A 19,272-nucleotide genomic window follows, 5' to 3' on the forward strand; every position below is an offset into this window, starting at 1 on the left:
TAATACTCCACGCCACTTGACAAGGCTTCAAATTAATTTAAATTATCAGATTTTGTCTAAAGATGGAGCACATTTGGAATTAAAATGAGCGTGAAATGGGAGGCATAAAGTAATCCAAGGTTCCTGCTGCTCACTGGTATCTTTTGGAAGCAGTGGATGTTGTAAGAAAATAGACTTGCACTCTTTTGACACATCCTCCATGGTGTGGTAGTTCTTGGAATACGTCTGAAGAATGTGGTTTTGGTAGGATTTTGCAATTAATAAAGTAAATTGTAAATTGGATACAATCATTGCTGTACAATAGAAAAGGAAATGAAAAAATACAAAGAATGCAATAAATCAGCTGAGTTTTAAAACCATCTTTTTTTGAAAAAAAACAGAACGTAAATTTAAAGACAAAATGATTACTTTGTACACCTTAAAAATTATATAGGGAACCACGCATTGATGCAGGTATAAAGAAGGCAAGACAGCAGCTATATTTCATTAGGAGTTTGAGGACATTTGGTATGTCACCTAAAACACTTGAAAACTTCTACAGATGTACTGTGGAGAGCATATTTGAACTAACTGTATCACCATCTGGTATGGGGGGGGGGGGTGGAAGAGGGTGGATACTACACAGGATCAAAGTAAGCTGTAGAAAGTTGTAAAATTAGTCATCTCCATCATCGGTACTAGCCTCCGTAGTATCTAAGACATCTTCAAGGAGTGGTGCCTAAAAAGATGGTGTCCGTCGTTAAGGACCACCACCACCCAGGACATGCCCTTCTCAGATTGTTACCATCAGGAAGGATGTACAGAAGCCTGAAGACACTCACTCAGTGATTCAGGAACAGCTTCTTCCCCTCTGCCACCTAATTTCTGATTGGACATTGAACCCATGAAAACTACCTCACTACATTTTTATTTCAGTTTTTGCAATACTTATTTAACTATTTTAACTGCAATCCACAGCTTTTTCTATATTTATCATGCATTGCACTGTACTGCTGCTGCAAATTTTACAAACTTCACCACTTATGCTGGAAATATTAAACCTGATTCTGATGTGAAAGAGCGATCCTTACTGTGGAGATAAATCATTTGCAAAGAAAGAACCTTTGTTAACAGAAACAGCCCAGAAATTAATCTAGAACGATAACCTGCAGCAGTAAAGTGAGTCTCATGTGATCAGGTACAGAGAGAAGGAACAACGCTTCCAGTTTGTATCTGTGTTTCTTTTCCACACTATGGTTGTGACCCATTTGGTCACCTCCTGTGAGTACAACCCCAAGATCTTTCTATTTCTGAATAACATCAATGTTCTGGCCTCAACTACTCAACCTGGCAATCAATTCCAGTAGTCAGTGAGCATCAAATGTAAAAAAATTAGTTACAGGACAAACAAGAGAAATGGTAGAAATGTTTTCTGCCTTTGTCATTTGCAGCTCAAAACCTATTCTTGTATATTCTCCTGTCCTACACATATTGACCATCAGCTTTTAAAGTTGACATCAATGATCTCACCCACGAGTAAACCTGTCAATGTTTCTGGGAAAAAATATGCAATTTAGTCAGTAAAATTGGAAGCTGTCAAGGTCAACCAGTTAAATTGCTTAGATGGTTGGATGTAAGTCTGATTTAATCAATCAGTCAGATATTCCTTTCTCCATTTGTTATTTGTGCAGAGATTATGGAAGGAATATATTCAGATTGCAGTGCATTGTAGTGTGACATAGATAATAACTGGGAAAGCACTGCTTCATTGCTCCATCTTGTGCCTGCCATTTCTTGAACAAGATTAGCGCTGGATTTGAACCGCATCTTCCAAAGGTGTCAATCCCAATCCCTTTCTCTTTTGGTGCCATACAGTTGATAATGTCACAATCATTGAACTGAATGTCAAGGGTTCTCAGGGGTTGACACTGCTCAGGTCTGTATCACTGCCTAGCTGGACTTGGACAAAGTATTTCACGAAAACTGGTTCTAAGGGGATCATGCAGTGATGCACAGGTTCAATGTCATTCAGAACTTTATACCAGGCTGCAATAACTTGTTTATCAATGTTTGTGAGGAGACAGGATTTTGTGATACACACATGGATTTTCAAGGGATCTATTGCCTGGAAGTCCTTTGCTGATGGTGTGTGAGCAGTGAATCATAAACATTGGGGATTTTGCAGATGCTGGAAATCCAAAGTAACATGCACAAAATGCTGGAGGGACTCAGCAACACAGGCAGCATCTATGGAGAGGAATAAATAGTTGACATTTCAGGTAGAAGCCCTTTATCAGGACTATCATGATGAAGGGTTTTGGCCTGAAGTGTCGAATAACACACATACCATGTCCTGGTATCTGAACAGCTTTTGTTTCACCTAGTGTGCAATTGCTCATTATTAACCACTGAATTGTTCAGATTCCAGTTTTCAAGAAGGTGTCACGTAAGCTGGTTCGCTCGTCAAAAGAAATCTTCAAGAATCAATGTGCTGGTCAACAACAGGATCTGCCGAAAATAGCTGAGGCCTTGAGGGAATCCTGCTTGTTCAGCAACACATCTCCTACAAAGACTGCTGATAAGAGTCTTAGAAAAACACAGCACAGAAACAGGCCCTTTGGTTCAACTTGTACAAGCCAAACCATTTAAAGTGCTTACTCCCATCCACCTGCACCTGGACCATAGCCCTCCATTCCTGTAATCCACGTATCCACCCAAACTTCTCATGAATGTTGAAATCGATCTTGCATGCACCGCTTGTTCCACACTCTCATGATCCTCTGAGTGAAGAAGTTTGCCCTCATGTTCCCCTTCAACTTTTCACCTTTCACCCTTTAACCCACGGCTTCCAGTTGTAGTCCTACCTAACCTCAATGGAAAAAGCCTGCTTGCATTTACTCTATCTATACCCCTAATTTTGTATACCTCTAACAAATCTCTCCTGAATCTTCTACAATCCAAGGAATAAAGTCCTAACATATTCAATCTTTCCTTATAACTCAGTTCCTTCAGTCCTTGTAAATTTTCTCTGTACTCTTACAAACTTATTTATATCTTTCCTGTAGGTCGGTAACCAAAACTGCACACAATACTCCATATTAGGCCTTACCGATGTCTAATACAACTTCAATATAATATGATGAAAAGAGAAATGGTTAAATATGTTGGTAACTTTAGGGCTACATTCTATACTCTCCACTGCATTCTATCATTATTCGACCTGGTAGAAGAATTGTGAAATTAATCCAGTACAGTCAACCTCAAGCAAAGGCTGTGAGAGGTTGAAAAGGAAGAAGGGTGTCTTTAAACAAGATCATAGTCACAAAGGCCATCAATTTGGACTTTCAAAGATTAAAGAGAATGAGAATGCTATTTGTATTCCACTTCCACAGTTGGGGGTCAAGTTAGAGATTATGTCAGCAGTCTAGGTGCACTGGATGGAAAGGATAAGGACTACACTGGCTATTTTCAACTTGTAAAGAAAGATGACCTGACCCATCCCAATGGCCATTTTAAATTTAACTGAGCTGACGATTTTGAGCTTATTTATTTGGTGTATTGTTCCCACGAAGAAGTTACACGAAGCCATTAAAATGCAAATTAGCTTTCCGTTTTCCTCAACAGTGTCTCCTTGATGGCATCTGACAATGGTTCCTTTCATTAGGAACTTCCCAAAGGTATGAGGAGGAGGAGATGACAATGTGGAGCTATTATTGTTTCTTCACTGTTAATTCAACAGAAATCTCATTATTGTGTAAAGATTGCTGGTTAAGGTAAAAAAAATGTCTGGGTTTCAATAAGATGATTTTTGTTTCATTTAAATAATCACGATGAAATGTCCAGAGCAGAGACTTCTAATTCAACACTGTGATATACGAGGGAGGGATGGTGTTACTTAATGTATCTGTTGCAGAATTTGAAAGTCCATTTGAAAGTCCTTTCTTATTTGCTTACACATTCTTAGTGATAATTAGATTATTATATTGCTGATTCAGAGAGATCGATATCCATTTGAAAGTGTGAGTAACAAGACCAGGTCTGGAGGTAGCCAGCCAGCCAGGCTTCTTGTATTCAGAGCCTCATTTAGAATGCACTGCTGCAAACCATGCTGCTGACTTCAACAGCAAGGTAATTGAGTGCCAAACTGAGCACATACTGCTAACTTCAGGAGGACCACGTTATTCTGACACAATTACTTTGACAGCATTTGTAGAAAATGCAGCAGCAACTCCCTTTCTATGGCAAACTATTCATTCCTAGGTCATATGGACCAATGGTCCTCATTCCATGCTCCCTGCATCTCACAAGACTGCAGCTGGTATTAAACACAAATTATAGGCAAGTCCTGTTTATTCATTTCCATTGATGCTGTCTAACCTGCTGAGGTGCTGCCTGACTTCTACAGATGTGTGGTGGAGAGGATATTGACTGGTTGCATCATGGCCTTCTATGGAAATATCAATGCCTTTGAATGGAAAAGCCTACAAAAAGTACTGGATACGGCCTAGTCCATCACAGGTAAAGCTCTCCCCACCATTGAGCACATTTACAAAGAATGCTGTCACAGTAAAGCCACGTCATCATCAAGGACTCTCACCACCCAGGCCATGGTCCCTCCACAACATACAGGAACCTCAGTACACACCACCAGATTCAGGAACAGTTATTACCCCTCAAACTTCAGGTTCTTGAATCTGAGGGGATAACATCAATCGCTTCATCACTGAACTGTTCCATCTATGGACCCACTTTCAAGTTTTTGATATTTATTGCTTATTTACCTATTATTATTATTTTTTTCTTTTTGCATTTGCAGTTTCTTTTTGCACATTGGTTGTTTATCTGTCCTGTTGAGCGCTGCCTTTCATTGTTTCTATTGCATTTCTTGTATTTTCTGTGAATGCCCATAAGAAAATTAATCTCAGGGTTGTATATTCTGACATATATATACTTTGATAACAAACTTACTTTAAACCCTGAGCTCCTCCACCATTTTGTATGCTTTGCTCACTGGCACTCTTAACTGTCCAGGAAAGTCCCTTTTAAAATTGCATTCTTACACTGGTCTCATTTTGAATCTATTGTCACCTTATTAATCCTGACTTCATTTTGCTAATAAATGGCCTTCATGTTCGGTTTTTTTAAAAAAAAAACAATACTTATCACAAAGTTAGTACAAATACAAACAAGAAGGCAAAGCTCTTCCACAAAATTCAAAACATTCAGGATTGATAATTCCTGTTAACAACAGGTAACAAATGATTAACCTGCTTGACCAACTTTGCTCAGTCTGCTATTTTAATGGATGGCATTGATCCATTTAATTTTAATGCATTACAGCAGTATTCTGCTGAAGGCCAACTCAATAACCGCTTTTATGACTGACAATGATATTTTGCTTCATGCTTGAGAACACTTTAGATGGGCAAATGGTTAATCAGCAATTAAAAACAGACAATACAGACCCTTGTTTTATGAATAATCTTTTGACTAAGTTCTGTTCCTCATTGAGTTTCTATATACAGGCAGTTCCCTTGGTTATGTAATGTCTCTGTTCACATTAGTCAGGAAGCATCTGTTTTCGACGTCATCGATATGGTACTGTTCTACAAACACCTGCCATATTCATATTACTTCAAAGACTAATCACCATACTATGATCCATAATTAAGCTTGAAGATTTTATACTGCATCCAAACTCAAAATCAAAGCCCCCTCAGCCATACTGCAAGCTGGCCCTCCAATGATCAGACATTCATGGTATGGGTTTCCTCAACTTCATGTTATTGGTGCACAAAAGCTGCAGGTACAGAATAAAAGGCCTTTCAGCACAGTAACAAGGCCTACAATTCTGCCCATAACAAGCTTACACCCGTGTGCTGGTACACAGAGCATAAGCTAGCCCATCTTAGAACAAACAGTACATATGCTTTTTGGTTTGCTCAAATACACTGAACACAGTAGCAGAGTTAGGTTGGCATGGTAGTGTAGTGGTTGGCATGGTAGTGTAGTGGTTAGCACAATATTTTATGATTCTAGCGACCAGGGTTCGATTCCTGCCACTGCCTGTAAGAAGTCTGTGTGTTCTCCTCTTGACCTTGTGGGCTTTCTCCATCTGCTCTGGTCTCCTCCAAAAACGTAGGTTAATTGCTCATTGTAAATTGTCCTGTGATTAAGTGATTGAACCGAGGGATCACTCGAAGGGCCAGAAGGGCTTGTTCTGCGCTGTATCTCAATAATAAAAATAATGACTGGCTCAATGCATCACAGGGAATGGAAATTTTCCAGAGGTCTTCATGCACCACTGGGCTTCATGCACCATTTCTGGTTTAAATGACCTTCAGCAACATGGCGGGATAGTGGTCAACGCATTACTATATGGTGTACGGTGCCAGTGATCACTGATCGGGGTGCAATTCCCGTTGCTGCCTGTAAGGAATATGTACATTTTCCTTCTGACCAGGTGGGTTTCCTCTGGGTGCTCGGGTTTCCTCCCACATTTCAAAAGGTGTACAGTTAGGGTTACTGAATTACAGGGATGTTATGTTGGCACCAGAAGGGTGGTGACACTTGCTGGCTGTCCAGCACAGCTCTCACTGATTTGATTTGATGCAAACGGCACATTTCACTGTCAGCTTCCATGCACACATCACAAATAAACCTAATGTAATCTTCTGCTGTTAACTGCATTCTCAGAGCTGCCTTAGCTTTCGGAGATTACAATGTAGCTTTTCAAATCTCAGTATTGTTTTTTTAAAGTTATTTTGGGAATCCGAACATCATTGGCAAGGGCAATATTGATGGTCCATTCTAATTTTCCTCAAGGAAGTGGTGATGAGCTAATTTTTTGGAACCCTTGCAATCTTTGGTGAAGGTAGTCCTGTTATGAGCTAGACCTAATGCTGATAAAGGAATAACTATGATGAATAACAATGATCTTAGCCTGAAACGTCAACTCTTGAAACGTCAACTCTTGAGTTTGTTATAGTAATAAAGAGCCCTAAAACACAGCAACAGGCCTTTCAGCCCATCTAGTCTGTGCTAAACTATTAATCTGTCTACTCCCATCCACCTGCACCTCAACCATCCATGTACCTATCCAAATTTCTTTTATATGTTGAAATTGAACCCATATAAAATGTTGCCACTGGCCATTCATTCCACATTTTCACCACTCTCTGATTGAAGAAATTCCACCTTGTGTTCCCCTTAAACATTTCACCTTTCACCCTGACCCATGACCTCTAGTTTTAGTCTTACCCAACTTCAGTGGAAAGACTTTGCTTGCATTTATCCTATTTATACCCCTTATAACTTTGTATTCAATAGGTTTCAATAGGTACATTTCATGTCAGAGAAATGTATACAATATACATCCTGAAATTATTTTTCTTTGCAGATATCCACACAAACAGGAGTGCCCAAAGAATAAATGAGTTAAACATTAGAACCCAAAGCTCCCCCAACTCCTGCCTCCCATGGATAGGCAGTAGAAAAGCAATGACCCCTTCCCCCACCAGCAAGAAAGCAATGGCACCCCCCCCCCGCCCCATCCCGAGCACTCAGGCATGCAGCAAAGCTTTAATAAAGACACCCCAACCATCCGGTAGTACCCCAAAGACTACACATTCACCTGGTAATTTGACATACCACAGGCTCTCTCTCGCTCTCTCTATAATAAGGGAAAAAGAGATGCCCCTATTTCACAGCGAGAGGGGTGACATAAAAAAGCAACTTGTTGATTTATGGTGTTAAAAATCTGTCACGTCACTTTTTCCAAGCTCTGTGCCCAAAGAAATCAGGTCCCTGGGCACACAGCCAGCTCACTGTTTACGACCTTCCTTTTCCCATGACGCACCGTGACGTTTCCCATGACGCACCGTGACATTTCCCATGACGCACCATGACGTTTCCCATGGTGGTGGCACTAGCCGTGAATCTGCCGAAAAGCAGCTGGTTGCGAGGCCCCGAGAACGGGTCCTATTTCCGCAAAGAACCGAAGTTAAAAGGCAAATGGCATTCTTCTATCAAATCTCCCCTCTAGGGAATAAAGTCCTAACCCATTTAATCTTTCCCTATACTTCTGGTCCTTAAGTCTTGGCAACATTCTTGTAAATTTTCCTCCGCACCTTTTCAACCTTATTGACAACTTTCCTGCAGGTAGGTAATCAAAGCAGCACATAATACTCCAAATTAGGCCTCAGTAGCATCTTCTATGACTTCAACACAGCATCTGAAGTCCTATACTCAATACTTTAATTTATAAAATTCAGTGTGTCAAAAGCTCTCCAGGACCCCATCTCGCTGTGATGCCACTTTCCAGTAAGTATGGATCTGTATTCCCAGATCCCTCTGTTCTACTGCACTCCTCAGTGTCCTACCACTCACCGTTTAAGTCCTACCCCAGTCCTTCCCAAAGCGTCGAGCGGGCAGCGGAGTCCGTGGAAGCAGAGTCCTGGGCTTTGGCTAAGTGGGCTTCAGCGTAAGGGGACCTCAGTAAGCTTGTGTGATTGCTCGCTGAGGGGAAGAAGGTAAGGTCGCTAGGTGCTTTTTAGACTTATTCTATTAATCCAGTTCAGGTATGGGGGAGACAGTCAGAGCAGTGGTGTGCTCCGTATGCAGTATGTGGGAGGTCAGGGTCAACACAGTTGTCCCTGATGACCACACCTGCAAAAGGTGCGTCCAGCTGCAGCTCCTATCAGACCGAGTTAGGGAGTTGGAGCAGGAGCTGGATGAACTACGGATCATTCGGGAGGTGGAGGCAGAGATAGATAGGTGTTATCAGGAGGTAGTCACACCAAAAAACCAAGAAGTAGGCAGATGGGTGACGGCCCAGAGAGGCAGGGGGAGCAGGCAGAGAGAGCAGAGCACCCCTGCGGCCATTCCCATTAACAATAAGTATACCGTACTGGATACTGTTGATGGGGATGACCTACCAGGAATGAGTTGTAGTGGTCCTGCCTCTGACACAGAGGTTGAACCCCTCAACTAGAAAGGGGAGGAGGGAAGAGAAGAGAGCAATAGTTTTAGGGGACTCTATAGTTAGGGGGGCAGATAGGAGATTTTGTGGGGCAGATCGGGAGTCTCGGATGGTATGTTGCCTCCCTGGTGCCAGGGTCCGGGACATCTCAGATCGGGTGCAGGCTATTCTTGAGAGTGAGGGCAAGAACCCAGATGTAGTGGTCCATGTAGGGACCAATGATGTAGGTAAGGTGAGTGAGGGGGTCCTGCTTAGAGAGTTCAGGGAGTTAGGAGTGAAGCTGAAAGGCAGGACCTCCAGGGTGACAATCTCGGGATTGCTACCTGTGCCACGTGCGAGTGAGGCGAAGAATAGAATGATTATGCACATTAATACGAGGCTGAGAGCATGGTGCAGCAAGGAAGGGTTCAGGTTTTTGGATAATTGGTCTTTGTTCCAGGGACATTGGGATCTGTTTCGAAGGGATGGTCTACATCTGAACCGGAGGGGTACTAACATTCTTGCAGGAGTATTTGCCAGTGCTGCTCGGGGGGGTTTAAACTAGATGTGCAGGGGGCAGGGATCCAGATCCAGAGGGTTGGTCAAAAGGTGCATGGGGTTAAATGTGTACAAGGTTTGGGTGATCTTGAGAAGGTCATCAAAATTCAGGGTGCAATTTGCCCGATGGAAGTTCAAGGAGCTTGGTTAGGTACAGTAGACAGTGTTTTAAGCAAAGAGAGGAGGAATGGGCTAAGAATTCTATACTTGAATGCGCGTAGTGTCAGAAATAAGACAGATGAGCTTGAAGCTCAGATGAAAATGGGGAACTACGATATTGTTGGGATAACGGAGACATGGCTGCAAGGGGATCAGGCCTGGGAATTGAGTGTACCAGGGTATACGTGCTATCGTAGAGACAGAAATATGGGAAGAGGGGGTGGGGTGGCCCTGTTGGTGAGGAATGAGATTCAGTCCTTAGCAAGAGGTGACTTGGGAACAGGGGAAGTAGAGTCTGTGTGGATTGAGCTGAGGAACAGTAAGGGTAAAAAGACCCTAATGGGTGTTGTGTACAGGCCCCCAAACAGTAGCGTGGATATTGGGTACAAGTTGATTAGGGAGTTAACATTGGCATGTGCTAAAGGTAATGCAGTCGTTATGGGAGATTTCTACATGCAGGTGGACTGGGAGAATCAGGTAGGTGCTGGACCCCAGGATAGGGAGTTTGTGGAGTGTCTAAGGGATGTATTTTTGGAACAGCTTGTGCTTGAGCCAACCAGGAATGAGGCTATTTTGGACGATGTGTAATGCACAGGAATTGATAAGTGATCTTGAAGTAAAGGAGCTATTAGGAAGTAGTGATCATAACATGATAAGTTCTTATCTACAATTTGAGAGAGATAAGGGCAGATCAGAGGTGTCAGTGTTGCAATTAAATAAAGGAGACTACGGAGCCATGAGGGAAGAGCTGGCCAAAGTTAAATGGGCGGATGTCCTGGCAGGAAACACAGTGGATCAGCAGTGGCAGATATTCTTGGGCATAATACAAAAGATGCAAATGCAGTTCATTCCAATGAGAAGGAAGGATTCAAAGAGGGGGAAGGGGCCACAGTGGTTGACAAAGGAAGTCAGAGATTGTATAGCATTAAAGAAAAAGAAGTATGACAGGGCTAAGATGAGTGGGAATACAGATGATTGGGAAAGTTTTAAGGAACAGCAGATCTTAACTAAAAAAGCAATACGGAGAGAAAAAATCAGGTATGAGCTCAGTCTAGCCAGGAATATAAAAGGGGATAGCAAAAGCTTTTTTAGCTATGTGAAGAGAAAGAAGATAGTTAAGAACAATGTTGGCCCCTTGAAGAATGAATTGGGAGAAATTGTTATGGGAAACAGGGAAATGGCAACAGAATTTAATGCATACTTTAGATTTGTCTTCACCAGGGAGGACACAAGCAATCTCCCAGATGTATGGATGGGCCAGGGTCATAAGATATCAGAGGAATTGAGACAGATTGACATTAGGAAAGAAACTGTGATGAGTAGACTGGTAGGACTGAAGGCTAATAAATCCCCGGGTCCAGATGGTCTGCATCCGAGGGTTCTAAAAGAGGTGGCTCAGGAAATTGCGGATGCATTGGTAATCATTTTCCAATGTTCCTTAGATTCAGGATCAGTTCCTGAAGATTGGAGAGTGGCTAATGTTGTCCCACTTTTCAAGAAGGGAGGGAAGGAGAAAACGGAGAACTATCGCCCTGTTAGCCTAACGTCAGTCGTGGGGAAGATGCTTGAGTCCATTATTAAGGACGAAATAGTGGCACATCCAGATGGCAGAAATAGGATTAGACCGAGCCAGCATGGATTTACCAAGGGCAAATCATGCTTGACTAATCTGTTGGAGTTTTTTGAGGGTGTAACAAGGATGTTAGACGAGGGTAAGCCAGTAGATGTTGTGTACCTAGATTTTCAGAAGGCATTCGATAAGGTGCCACATAGGAGATTGGTGAGTAAAATCAGAGCTCATGGCATTGGGGGCAGGGTTTCAACATGGATAGAAAACTGGTTGGCAGATAGAAAGCAAAGGGTAGCAGTGAATGGGTGTTTCTCAGACTGGCTGGAGGTGACTAGTGGGGTACCACAGGGCTCTGTATTGGGACCACAGCTCTTTACGATTTATGTCAATGATTTAGATGAGGGCATTGAAAACTATATCAGCAAGTTTGCTGACGATACTAAACTGGGTGGCAGTGTGACATGCGAAGAGGACGTTAGGAGAATACAGGGAGACTTGGATAGGCTGAGTGAGTGGGCAGATACTTGGCAGATGTCATTCAATGTGAATAAATGTGAAGTTACCCACTTTGGAAGCTGGAACAAGAGGGCAGAGTATTGTCTGAACGGTGTCGAGTTAGGTAAGGGAGAAATGCAAAGAGACCTAGGAGTCCTAGTTCACCAGTCAATGAAGGTGAATGAGCAAGTGCAACAGGCAGTGAAGAGGGCAAATGGAATGTTGGCCTTTGTTACAAGGGGAATTGAATACAAGAGCAAGGATGTTCTTTTGCATTTGTACAGGGCCCTGGTGAGACCACACCTGGAATATTGTGTACAGTTTTGGTCTCCAGGTTTAAGGAAGGACATTCTGGCAATTGAGAAAGTGCAGCGTAGATTCACTAGGTTGATTCCTGGGATGGCAGGGCTGTCTTACACAGCTATATTAAGTGGAAAAGGATTGCAAGGGACAAAATTGGTCCTCTAGAAAATCTGAGTGGTGGAGCTGAAAGAGATGGTGGAGATCTTAAATAGATCTTTTGCATCTGTATTTACTCGGGAGAAGGACATGGTCTATAGAAGTGGGTCAAAGCAGCAGTGAGGTCTGGGACTTATGCTGATTACTGTGAAGGTGGTGTTTGCTGTATTGGGACAAATTAGGGTGGATAAATCCCTAGAGCCTGACAAGATGTTCCCTTGGATCCTGTAGGAGGCTAGTGCAGAAATTGCAAGCGGCCTGGCAGGGATATTTAAAATGTCCTTAGTCAGGTATGAGGTGCCAGAGGATTGAAATTGGAAATATTGTTCCATTGTTTCAGAGAGGCTCTAAGAATAAGCCAAGAAATTCCAGGCTGATGAGCCTCACATCAGTAGTGGACACGTTATTGGAAGGTATTCCAAGGAACCAGATATATAAGCGTTTTGATAGACATAGAATGATTAAGGTTAGTCAACATGTCTTTGTGCATGATAGGTCATCTCTAGCCAATCTCATAGAAGCTTTTCAGAAAGTTACCAGGAAAGTTGATGAAGGCAAGGCAGTGAATATTGTGTGCATGGACTTTAGCAAGGCCTTTGACAATGTCCTACATGGGAGGTTGGTCAGGGAGTTTCAGTTACTTGACTTTCAAGATAAGGTAGTAAATTGGATTAGACATTGGCTTCTCAGGAGAAGCCAGGGGGTAGTAAATAGTTGCCTCTCTGACTGAAGGCCTGTGACTAGTGGAGTGCCACAGGGATCGATGCTAGGCCCATAGTTGTTTGTCATCCAGATCAACGATCTGGATGATATTATGGTAAACTAGATAAGCATATTTGCAGATGAAACCAAGATTTGGGATGTAGTGGACAACGAGGAAGACTAATATAGCATTTGGGATTCTCTTTACACTTTGTCTGCTAGAGCAACCACATGCCCTCCTTTTGCCCTCATAATTACATTATTAACTTTCTTGCATTTCTTATACTCCTCAAGACCATCATTTGTTTCTACCTGCCTATACCTGCTATACACCTCCTTCTTTTCCTTAAACAGGACCTCAATATCTTTCAATAAGTAAGGTTCCCTAAACCTGTTATCTCGGCCTTTTATTCTGACAGGAACATGCAAACTGTACTCTCAAAATTTCATTTTTAAAGCCTCCCACTTAACAATTATACATCATTCCCAGAAAACAACCCATCTTAAACCACATTTGCCAGATTCTTTCTGATACCATCAAAATTGGCCTTTCTCCAGTTTAGAATCTCAACCTGAATCTCAGACCTATCCTTCTCCATAATTATCTTGAAACTAATGGCATTATGATCACAAAATGCAAGGTGTTCCCCTACACAAACTTCTGTCACCTGCACTGTCTCATTATCTAATAGATTTAATATTGCATTCTCCAGTAAGTGCACTGATTAAGGAAACTTTCCTGAACACATTTGATGAACTTTTTCCCATCCAGCCCTCTTACAGTATGGAAGGTGCAGTTAAAACCACCTACTATTATAACCTTATGTTTCTTGCAACAGTCTGTGTTCTCTTTACAAATTTGCTCCTCTATATCCCAAGGACTATAATATGATCCCTTGATGTTGTCATCCTTTCTTTCTCCTCAATTCACCCCATGGAGCCTCAGTAGACAAGCTCTGCCGTCTGTCTTGTCTGAGCTCTGCTGTGATATTTTCCTTGACCGGTAATGACACCCCTCCCCCTTTAATCCCTCTGGCTCTATCACGAGTAAAGCAACAAACACTGTAATACTGAGCTGCTAGTCTTGTCCCCCTGCAACCGAGTCTCACTAATGGCTACAATATTGTAATTCCACATGCCGACCTATGCTCTAAGCTCATCCACCTTTCCTACAATACTCTTTGCATTGAAATATACACTATTTAGAACATTAGTAGCACCATGAACAAACTCTGGATTCCTGGATTTTTTGTAGGCTTAAAAAACATCTGTCTCCACAATCACTCCACTATCTGCTCTGGCTCTTTGGTTCCCCTGCAACTCTAGCTTAACCACCACCCCCCCCCCCCCACCCTCACACCATGTAGCACCAGCAAACTTTTCCTCAAGAATATTCATCCCCCTCCAGCTCAGCTGCTAACCATTCCTTCTGTATAGGTCCTACATTCACCTGATGAGAGCCCAATAGTCTAAAAATTTGACACCCTCCCTCCAGGACTATGTCCTTAGCCACATGTTAAACTGTATCACCTTTTTAATTCCTGGCCTCTCTAGCACATGGCATGGGTAGCAATCCTGAGATTGCAATCTTGGAGGACCTGTCCATTAACTGAGTACCGAGCTCCCTGATCTCACTTTACAGGACCTCGTCAACCTTGCTAACTATGTCATTGATACTGACATGGACCAAGACTTCTGGCTGCTCAACCTCCCACTTAAGAATGTGGACTTGATTCGAGATGTCCCTGACCCTGGCTCCTGGGAGGCAGCATACCATCCAGGAATCTTGTTCTCATCAGCAGAACCTCCTGTCTGTTCCCCTAACCAATTAATTCTCTATCACCACAGCTCACCTCTTCTCCCTCTTCTCTTCTGAGCCACAGAGCCAGACTTCGTGCCAGAGACCTGACCGCTGTGGGTTTCCTCTGACTGGTCAACAGCCCCCTCCATAGTATTCAAAGCAGTAAACCCGTTGTTGAGGTGAATGGCCGCAGGGATACTCTGCACAAGCTGTCTATCCCCACCCCTCCTGCCACCTGGTTGTCACCTCCTTGTAAGTTCTGTTGATCGACCCCTCAGCCTCCCATACCACCCAGAGTTCACCCAGCTCCAGCTCCATTTTCTTAACACGGTCTGAAAGATGTTGCAGCCTATGCTTCCAGGTGGGTATGGTGTGTGGCACAGGACAGGGGAGTCTGCAGTTGGTGCTGCTCCCATGCGCCTCTTGCCCTCATCATTCTCGAATGGTAGAGGTTGTGAGTGGCGAGGATGCTGCTGGTGTAACCTGGATAAATAATTGCAGTGCATTTTTCACAGTATAAACTGCAGCCCCAATGCACTAATCATAGAAGAGATGAATGCTTAGGGCAATTAACAAGGTGTAAGTCGAGTAGGCTTGTTTATTCCGGATGGTGTCCAGCCTCTTGAGATTGCTTGGTATTACACTTTATCCAGATAGATGGAAAAGTTTCCATCACCTATCTGATTTGTTCCTGCAGAGTAGATGGCAGAAAGTCCTTAGAGTGGTAGGAGACGGGTCACTAGCTGTAAAATCCACAGTTTCTGACATGCTCTTGTAGCTATGTTGATTAGCTGGCTGGTTCAGTTGAGTTTCTGGTCATTGGTGACCCCCAAGATATTGATCGCAGGGGACAGGGCAATTGTAATGTCAGTGAAGTTAAAATCAAGTTTATTGTCATATACATAATTACACATATGCACAGGTGCAATAAAAAACTCAGTTGCAGCAACATCATAGGCACGTAGCTTCATATAAGCAGCATTCACAAGAAAAAAGTGTCAAATAAACATTACACAGAGTTTTTACAGAACAAAATCTACTTTAGTCCAAGGTAATTTAAGTGGTCATAGTGTTGTTAAAATTGTAGCGATTGGGTCAAGGGAAGCATTTGTTCTTGAACCTGGGTGGTGTGGGACTTCAGGCTGCCTGACAGTAGCTGTGAGACTATGGCTTGGCTGGTGTGGTGGGAATCTTTGCTGATGGATGCTGCCTTCCTGAGACATCACTTGCTGTGGATTGTACCAGTGGTGGTAGCTATTTAGGTAGATTCTATCTTGTTAGAGATAGTTATTGGCTGACACTTCTCTGGTGTAACTTTTACTTGTTGCTTATTAACCTATACTTGAACATTGTCCAAGGATTGGTACTTGTATGCATGGTACTTGTATGCTGATAGATTGCAAATTAAACTGAATGTGAACAAACACCAGTAAACATCCTGACTTCTGACTAGATCAAGGAAGGAAGGATGAAGCAGCTGAAGATGGCTGGACCAAGTACACTGCCCTCAGGGCCTGGTTAACTGACCTTCCGTGATCACAATCGTTCTTCTTCGTCTGAGGCAGAACTACAGCACCATTGGAATGTTTTCTCTCTGTTGCTGATTAACTTCTGTTTCAACTGATTGTTTTGATACTACACTTTGTCAAATGCTTCCTTGACATCAAGATGGGTCACTTTTCCCTCACCTTGTGAATTCAGTTCATATTTGGACCAAGACTGTGATAAAGTCAGAAGCAACTTCACGTCAGGAAAACCCAAACTATGCCATTTGATGGCATTGTTGATAATGACTTCCATCACTTTGCAGATGACTGGGAGTTGACTGAATGATAGGTAATTAATCAGAATAGATCTTCCTTGCTCTTTGTGAATGGGACTTCACCTGGCAAGTTGCTACACTGTTCAGTAAATACCAGCATTCTCATCGCACTGGAATAAACTGCATTGAGATTTACTTAGTTCTGAAATTCAGATCCTCAGTATCTTAGAACCTCATCTTCCTGCTGCCTTAACAGGGATAGAATTCCTCTAGTCCTCACCTACCATCACACAAGCCTCCACATTCAACACATCATTTTCCATAATTCCCACCATCTTCAAACGGACCTGATCACCAAGCACATCTTTACCTCCCCAAACACTTTCTGCTTTCTGCAGGTATCATTTCCTTAATGATTCCCTTGTCTATTCATCGCTCCCAACCACTCTCCCTCCTGGCGCTTATCCCTGCTACAGGCAGAAGTGCTACACCTCCTCATTCACCTCCTTCCTCTCCTCCATTCAGGGCTCCAAACAGAGCTTCCAGGTGTGGCAGCACTTCACCTGCAAATCTGCTGGGATGTTGGCTGTATCTGGCGCTTCCAATGCAGACTTCTCTGCATTGGTGAGACCCCACATAGATTGGGCGACTGCTTTGTCAACCACCCCGCTTCATCTACAAAACGCAAAATTTCCTGGTGGCCAACCATTTTAATTCCTATCCCATTCTGGCATGTCAGTGCATGGTCTCCTCTTCTGCCACTATCACGTTGGAGGAGTAACACCTCATATTCTGTCTAGGTAGCCTCCAACCTGATGGCATGAAGATTGGTTTCTCTCACTTCTGGTGATTTCATCCCCATACCGCTTCCTTCTCTTCTTCAAATCCTCATTCTAGCCTCTTACCTTTTCACCTCACCTGCCTCCAACTTGTTGCCTCCTCCTCCTTCCCATGGTCCACTCTCTTCTGATATCAGATTTCTTCTCCAGGCTAGCCTTTTCCAGCTAGCAGCTCCCAGTTCTTTTTTTGAACCCCTCTCCCATCCAGCAGACATCACCTATCACCTTCTAGGTTGTCCTGCTTCCTCTTCCCCACCTTCTTACTTCGGCATTTTCCCCCTTCCCTTCCAGTCCTGTTGAGGTCTCAGCTCAAAGCATTGATTGTTCATTCATTTCCATAGATGCTGCTTGACCTGCTGAGTTCCTTCAGTATTTTGTGTATGTTTTTCAGAACCTTATTTGGGTTGTTAACTGGTCCAGCTGACCTTGTCACATCCAATGCTCTCAGCTATTTCTTGATATACAATAATGAGGAATGAATCAAATTGGTTAGAGATTGACTTTTATGATGGTCAGTATCTCAAGAGAAAACTGAGATGATTCATCTATTCTGCACTTCAGGCTGATCACGGATCTGGAAATGTTTCAGCCTTCAGTATCTGTACTGTTGTCTAATGTATTAGGTTTTCTTTTAGATTTCTGTTAACTAATAATTTGTCTTGATGGCTCACAATAGACAGAGTAAATCCTGCAAATGCATTACAAGTGTCATTTTGCTATATTGAATTTCCATCTGATATTTCTCTCACAAAATACACACAGGTCCATTATGTTTTAACGGCCCAGTTGTACATAGGTCTGTGATTCTACTCTGCAACAACATGTTACTGTTACACGCTTTCACGAGAAGTGGTCCAGCAAGCAGCTTGGTTGCATCAAAACCACTAGGGGAGAATTGACACATACAAAGTGCTGGAGGGACTCGGCTGCCCAGACAGCATCTATGGAAAAGAGGAAACAGTTGACGTCATCAGGACCCTCCTGGTGAAGGGTCTTAGCCCGAAAGGTTGACTGTTTCATTAATAACCAATAATGATGTCAATCCCTTTTAATTTATCAGTTTTTAAATTTAACTCACACCCCATAGAATGAAGTGTCCCCAGTATTTGCATCCAATACATTCAATACATTCTTGGTGTACATTACTGTCTTTGTATGCTCTAACTACATAACATGGAAGTGTACAATACACCTGAACATACAACATAGACATCTACAGCACATTACAGGTCCTTTGGCCCATAATGTTGTGCCGACCATGTCACCTACTCTAGAAACTGCCTGGAATTTCTCTACCATATAGCCCTCTATTTTTCTAAGTTCCATGTACAGTACCCAAGAGTCTCTTAAAAGACCCTACTGCATCCTGTAAATTATGCTTTATTGAAATTCTGTTACTTTTGAAATTTGGTTGCACTGCTATCAAAAGGAGCTATATTCTGGGTGCCGATGGTAGTACACTACATTCTTGGTGCTTACAAACCAAGATGGATTTCTAAATAGCAAAATTCTAATTCACTTACATCGAACTTCATTTACAAGTGAATTATAGGAACGTAGGTTCACTGTGCTCAAAGAATTAGTTCATAATTCAGCATCAGAATGATGAAAGATTTGTGAAATTTATTCTCCAGAAATTAGTCATCCAAGATAGTTAAGGAGACTATGATAACAGATATAAAGAGAAATGGATGTCCATCCATTGGGTCAAATGACAGAGTTAACAGATTCAAATTTATCTGTCATGTACAATGTAAAAGTACAATGAAAAGGTATCATTTGCATTAACAAACAACACAACCAAGGATGTGCTGGGGGCAGCTCACAAATGTTGCCGCACATCCTGGTGCCAACATAGCATGCCCATAAAGGTTGGGAGAACATAGAAAACAATACAACAAGCAACTACACAGCAGCAACAAAATGAGCCCCTTTCCACCCTCTCACCCTCACTTAAAAGTGCAAAGCACTCAAAGACGCAAGGAATTG

General features: G+C 42.5%; 1 protein-coding gene across 6 annotated transcripts in view; it reads right to left on the reverse strand.

Moving 5' to 3' along the window:
* blnk (B cell linker) overlaps positions 1 to 19,272 on the reverse strand; it is a 208,435-nt gene that overhangs the window by 76,884 nt on the left and 112,279 nt on the right. The window lies entirely within an intron of this gene.

Source organism: Hypanus sabinus, chromosome 22 (genome assembly GCF_030144855.1).
Source record: "Hypanus sabinus isolate sHypSab1 chromosome 22, sHypSab1.hap1, whole genome shotgun sequence".
NCBI classification, from domain to species: Eukaryota; Metazoa; Chordata; class Chondrichthyes; order Myliobatiformes; family Dasyatidae; genus Hypanus; species Hypanus sabinus.